Here is a 7,136-nt window from a genome sequence, read left to right as displayed (position 1 = left end):
TCAAGAGCTGCTTTCCCCAGGAACTGATGGATAATCCCTCTCTAAACCTCAAGAACTGCAGAATGAGTAAAGCCTGAATGGACAAACTTGCATTTCACATGGTACCTGGTAATCCGCATAGACTTGGATTAGTGTTGGATAAAGCAGGTAAAGGATACTGGAAAAAACATCCTCTCCTGATGTGATCTGTGATTTCCAGGTAAGAGAAAAGTCAGTTTTCAAAAGACAAAAAGGATGTTTACATTGAGGTATTCCCTAGACCTGCCTGAGAAGGTTGCCCTTCAGGGAAGGCAATGAAGCAATAGACAGATCAAAGAGAAATTTAGCTTAAAATTGAGAATAATAACACAGAAACACATATTTCAAATATTAACCCATTTTATACACCTAAGGGCTACAACTCAGTATCTTTTAATTCAATGTGTACAAGTTTTCATGCATTTTTTTTCACATTTATTTTAAGTGGGACTGTACAAATAATGTAAGGAAAAACATGAAGTACACTTAATGCTGACTAAAGCAGGATGTTAAATACAGGCAGAATCAAATTCTGTCAAACTATGTCAAGTATTTTCTGAATCAATCTGAAGTCTGCTGAGAAGTCACTGACTGAAAGGAATAGTAGCAAAAACCAGAATAAGTGTAGAAAAGACAGGGTTGGTATAGGAGAAAACGTAGGGTGTGGAACACAGAGCCCAGTTGGTCGAGACCTTCTGGCTTTGTTCGGGTACAGACCATGGAATAAGAAAGCACAGATATGAAGCAAAGAGCTTCATGTGCAGCTATCAGGTTTTTTGGAACTATGTGTTTTTGTAAGGCTGCCAAGTAATGCGAACAATAGGCTGATTCTGTAACTGGGGGGACATTCTGGCCTGGGGATGTGACTGCTTGGGGCTGCAACAGTCTAGAAGGCTGACCTGAGAGAACAATACATTACTTCAGTGACTTCAGTGACTTCAAGAACTTCAAGAACTTCAATGGCTTCAATATCTTCAACTCTGACTTCAACTCTGATTTCAACTTCAAATCTGACTTCTTTCTGCTTGGACTTTGGCTTCTTGCTTGGATTACTTTTTGTACCCCTCCTTTGCAGTCCCATCTCTCAGTCATGCAGCAGACTGGCTATCACATCTTCAATAAATATCCATGCAGCAGTGTCTGATATTATGATCAAAAGTTTGTTCAGTTGAGGTGAGTGAAAGGATTCTTGCTGACTGCAGTGGGTTGGAAACCGCATGCTTTGGGAAAAGATCACAGAGAAAAGATTGAAGTGATCAGCATATCCTTTGTATTCAGTCTCTGTTTTCTCCAATCTAAATGAGATACATACTCATAAATCACAACCATTCTTCTGTTTTCTTTAAGTCTTAGTTTGGTATTCCAGATGGCTCTTGAAATTAAATTGGCTTTCTGGAAAGCAATTTGCTATTCTTCTAGCATTGCACAAGTAGGGACAACAAGGGTTGAAAGCTCAGAGTAAAGAGTCAAAAAAAGCAAATCTGCATGGGTTATTTTGTGGTTTTTTTATTGCTACATCACATACATATGTGAACTTCTCCTAATGTGAGTTTTGCTATCATCATTCATAAATATCACAGTGATTCAGCAAAGGGATTACTTTATTTCCAAAGTCAGTGCCCTTCAAGAAGCTGTCTTCTCACCAATGGAGACCTCAACAAAGCTTCTTGGATTTCTCCTGGGAGTTAACAGCAGATGTGCCAGCGGAGCACCTCTGCAGCTCCAAACATCTCCTGCAGCCCCTTATGCCTCAGTGCTGAGCTAGATTTATTTATATACATATTTTACATGAATTGATTTCTATATTTATTTCTATTTCTATTTCTATTTCTATTTCTATTTCAAAACATGATGAGCAGCATATCTCATCCTCCACTTCAGCAGCTCATCTCCTGTACCCAAGACACTTGCCCTGCAGCCCATGTCTTAGGGGTGCAGGTGTGTATGGGAGACCCATTTCCTTCTGGAGCAGCAAATGAGGCACAACAGATCCCACAGTGAAGATTCAATGGATCAAAAGGTCCACTTTAAGGCACCTGAAGCAAGGATGAGATCTCCACCAGTCCAACAGGCAGTTTGGACACCCAGCTCCCCTGGAGGCACAGGTAGGTGGGAAACTGAAGGACAGCCCTGAATGATGAACTATCTAACTCTAGTACACCTCAATTTTCCCTTGGGAAATAAGGAATGTAAACAACATGCAGCCCTACTAGAGAAACTTCGTGGAGCTGTCTGAAAGTGTTTGATAGCATTTTGAAAGGTAGATGCCATGTTTTATTTGCCTATCCAAAAGGGCTTGTGTGTTCCACAGCTTTTGTGTCATATCCGAAGGTTCTTTATGGACATTTTGTATTTAAAACGGTTCTAGAGGGCTGTGCTGACACCATGGAATTAAATTCTAGATATCTGGTTATCACAGGTTTGACAAGCCTTCATATACAACTGTGGAGGAGCCCAGAAGAGCAAAGACAAAAACTGAAGTCAAAGTGAAGTTAAATCTCTGTCACTCACAATGCTTTCTGACCCTTCAGTGCCAAATCAAATGACACTGCGTCAATACTGCAAGCTGCAGAAATGAGTTTATCTTTTAAATCTGTGGGCTGAGACTAAAATGATCAGCATGAATTATTCGGCAACATAAAAGAAGTGATGAGTTTTCAATCACTATACATTTAATCCATATAAAGCACATTTTAAGTATAATTAAGATGAGCTAGATAAGCTCTTTTTATTGTTATCAAATGAAGTTTTCATCTTCGGCACCCAGGTCTCTTATCTCCATCATTTATGAGATCTTCATATTAACTGCTCTACAATATCCCAAAGATACTTTGTGCAATGCTCCTGTTAATAATGTCTATTGTTTACCACTCACAAAGTGTCAATTTTGTTTCTCTTCAGCAAGAGAGAATTAAAATTAGTATTTGAACTATCCTAAATCAAACTTGTACTGGTTTGGAAAGCAAAACCAGTGAGACTTCAAGTCAGTAATACAATTTTTAATAGGGAAGAGAAAAAAAAAAGAAGAAAAAAAACAAAATACATGCAATAATAAAAATAAAACCACTGACAGAGTCAGAATACAACCTGATACCCTGTCAGTCAGGGTGCTGGTGCAGTTTTCCTCCAAAGGGTCCAGCGATGATGTGGATAAGGACCTGGTTCTTCCTCTGGAATCCAGTGGAGAAAGGCTGCCTTTGGCGTTCTAAACCTCAGTTTTTATCTAGGTAGGAAAGGCTTGGCTCATCCTCCTGGCTGGAGCATCTCCCAATGGGATGAAGTAATCTTATCAGTTCTATAGTAGGACTCAATGGCCCATTAACAGAAGATACTTCCCACAGAGATAAGGATGATCACCCTTATCAGTGATGGCCCATCAACAGAAGACATTTCCCACAAAGATAAGGATGATCACACTTCTCAGATGGTAATAGAATATGTATGTTGTATTGTAAACCAGGACATAATCCACCCCTTATTCTATTACCATCTACATTATACCCAAACCAATACCCTATATATTTACATATAATACAGAATGAAACCCTACACACAGTTCTCTCTTAAAATAAGGTTTCCTTGCGGTACACAGCGGGTTTCCCCATCTTTCTGCATTACCCACCAAGTATAACCAGGTCCTTGAGCAAAAACAATCCCACTGATTGGTTTGCCTTTGCCTGTGGTGGGATTGATCCAAACAGTCTTTCCTAAAATACCTTTCATGTGTACCACAGGGATTTTGTCTCCATCCACTGTGTGCAGGGGTTCAGATTGGGCAGGACCGGCTCGATTGATGGACCCTCTGGTGTTGACCATCCAGGTGGCTTTTGCCAAGTTCATTTCCCAATTTCTGAAGGTTCCCCCACCGAGTGCCTTCAGGGTAGTTTTAAGGAGTCCATTGCACCGTTCAACTTTCCCGGCAGCTGGTGCGTGGTAAGGGATATGATATATCCATTCAATACCATGTTCTCTGGCCCAGGTGTTGATAAGGCTGTTCTTGAAATGGGTTCCGTTGTCTGACTCAATTCTTTCGGGGGTACCATGCCTCCAAAGGACTTGTTTTTCTAGGCCCAAGATGGTGTTGTGGGCAGTAGCATGAGGCACAGGGTAGGTTTCCAACCATCCTGTGGTTGCTTCCACCATGGTCAGTACGTAGCGCTTGCCTTGGCGGGTTTGGGGAAGGGTGATGTAGTCAATTTGCCAGGCTTCCCCATACCTGTACTTTGACCATCGTCCACCGTACCACAGAGGCTTCACCCGCTTGGCCTGTTTGATTGTGGCACAGGTCTCACAGTTCTGGATGACCTGTGAGATGCTGTCCATAGTAAGGTCCACCCCTCGGTCACGGGCCCATCGGTATGTTGCATCTCTCCCCTGATGACCAGAGGCATCATGGGCCCAACGAGCTAGGAATAATTCTCCCTTGTGCTGCCAGTCTAGATCCACTTGTGATATTTTTACCTTGGCAGCTCGGTCCACCTGCTCGTTGTTGTGATGCTCTTCATTAGCTCGACTCTTAGGTACGTGCGCATCCATATGTCGAACCTTCACGGTTAGCTTCTTTACTCGGGTGGCAATGTCCTGCCAAATCTCAGCAGCCCAGATGGGTTTCCCTCTGCGCTGCCAGTTGGCCTTTTTCCAGCGATCCAACCATCCCCACAGAGCATTAGCTACCATCCATGAGTCAGTGTAGAGATAGAGCTTTGACCACTTCTCCCGTTCGGCAATATCTAAAGCCAGCTGGATGGCTTTTAACTCTGCAACCTGACTCGATCCACCTTGTCCCTCGGTAGCTTGTGCAACTTGTCGTGTGGGGCTCCATACTGCAGCTTTCCATTTTCGGTTAGTGCCTACAACTCGGCAGGAACCATCAGTGAAGAGGGCATATCGTCTTTCAGTCTCCGGTAGCTCATTGTATGGTGGGGCTTCCTCGGCACGTGCCACTTGCTCCTCCTCTTCAGAAGATAACCCAAAAGTCTCACCTTCCGGCCAGTTTGTAATTATTTCCAGAAACCCAGGGCGATTCGGATTTCCAATACGGGCGCGCTGAGTGAGGAGGGCAATCCATTTGCTCCATGTAGTGTCAGTGGCATGATGTGTGGAAGGAACCTTTCCCTTGAACATCCAGCCCAGTACCGGTAGTCGAGGTGCTAGAAGCAGCTGTGTTTCAGTGCCAATTACTTCAGAGGCTGCTTGAACTCCTTCATAGGCAGCCAAAATTTCTTTCTCTGTGGGAGTGTAGTTATTTTCAGACCCTTTGTAGCTTCTGCTCCAGAATCCCAGTGGTCGACCCCGAGTCTCACCAGGTACCTTCTGCCAAAGGCTCCAGGATAGACCATGATTTCCAGCTGCAGAGTAGAGCACGTTCTTTACCTCTGGTCCTGTCCTGACTGGACCAAGGGCTACCGCATGAGCGATCTCTTGCTTGATCTGGGTGAAGGCTTGCTGTTGTTCAGGGCCCCAGTGGAAATCATTCTTCTTGCGGGTAACCAGGTAGAGAGGGCTCACGATCTGGCTGTACTCAGGGATGTGCATTCTCCAAAAGCCTATGGCACCTAGGAAAGCTTGTGTTTCCTTCTTGTTGGTTGGTGGAGACATAGCGGTGATCTTGTTAATTACCTCTGTTGGGATCTGACGACGTCCATCTTGCCATTTGACTCCTAGAAACTGAATTTCCTGAGCTGGTCCCTTTACCTTACTTTGCTTAATGGCAAAACCAGCCTTCAGCAGAATCTGAATAATCTTCTCTCCTTTCTCGAAGACTTCCCCTGCTGTGCTCCCCCATACAATGATGTCATCGATATACTGTAGATGTTCAGGAGCCTCACCCTTTTCCAGTGCAGCCTGGATCAGTCCATGGCAGATGGTGGGACTGTGTTTCCACCCCTAGCTCAGTCGGTAGAGCATGAGACTCTTAATCTCAGGGTCGTGGGTTCGAGCCCCACGTTGGGCGCCAATAAATGTACTGGTTTGGAAAGCAAAACCAGTGAGACTTCAAGTCAGTAATACAATTTTTAATAGGGAAGAGAAAAAAAAAAGAAGAAAAAAAACAAAATACATGCAATAATAAAAATAAAACCACTGACAGAGTCAGAATACAACCTGATACCCTGTCAGTCAGGGTGCTGGTGCAGTTTTCCTCCAAAGGGTCCAGCGATGATGTGGATAAGGACCTGGTTCTTCCTCTGGAATCCAGTGGAGAAAGGCTGCCTTTGGCGTTCTAAACCTCAGTTTTTATCTAGGTAGGAAAGGCTTGGCTCATCCTCCTGGCTGGAGCATCTCCCAATGGGATGAAGTAATCTTATCAGTTCTATAGTAGGACTCAATGGCCCATTAACAGAAGATACTTCCCACAGAGATAAGGATGATCACCCTTATCAGTGATGGCCCATCAACAGAAGACATTTCCCACAAAGATAAGGATGATCACACTTCTCAGATGGTAATAGAATATGTATGTTGTATTGTAAACCAGGACAAAACTTCATCAAACTTGTCAATTTTTTAACCAATTAATTTTGGAAAGGACAGTAGTATTTCTCTTCCTGATTTTACTAAGAAAGAACAAAACACGAAGCTAGCAAAAACTGTAGATGAGATCTTGTTTATGTAGAGCATTTCTTCAGCTGATACTTCATACCTGTACATATATACATTGTATTTAGATTATAGTATATTTACCTAAGGGCTTACAAACTGATGTAAAGTAACTATTAGTTCATTCCTTTAAAGGATTTGTTCTCTTCCCTTCCTTCAACAGTTGTGTTCCTGAGAACCATGGGTAATTGTAAATGATAAAGAAGTTGCATGGTATCAGTTAGTCCAGTGGGTTACTGGCATTAAAATCAAAATCAAAAATATACACACGCCTTGTTTACTAGGAAGAAAGAGAACAAAAGGGAAATCGAGATTTTGATTCCTGGACATTAATCGGATTTAATGGAAATATTGCACAGATTCAAAGAGAATTTGGATTCAATTCTAAACCAGCCCTGCAATTCTCACCCTTAACTGCTTTAGCAAAGTGTCTTGATACTAGAGGTTCCTTAGAAAATAAGTTGAACTAAAGTTCTATGGAACCATGCTGTTGTAAAACCTTTCTTAAATTTGCCCTTTCT

The 7,136-nt window shown here is 42.6% G+C and overlaps 1 non-coding gene across 1 annotated transcript; it reads left to right on the top strand.

The window, feature by feature from the left end:
- The first annotated feature begins 5,900 nt into the window (after positions 1-5,900).
- Positions 5,901-5,971, top strand: TRNAK-CUU (transfer RNA lysine (anticodon CUU)). The gene has a single exon. It is a non-coding gene; the product is annotated as a tRNA-Lys (tRNA).
- Positions 5,972-7,136: the final 1,165 nt, after the last annotated feature.

This window comes from Cinclus cinclus, chromosome Z (genome assembly GCF_963662255.1).
Source record: "Cinclus cinclus chromosome Z, bCinCin1.1, whole genome shotgun sequence".
Lineage (NCBI taxonomy): Eukaryota > Metazoa > Chordata > Aves > Passeriformes > Cinclidae > Cinclus > Cinclus cinclus.
This window is presented reverse-complemented; position numbering and strand designations above follow the sequence as displayed.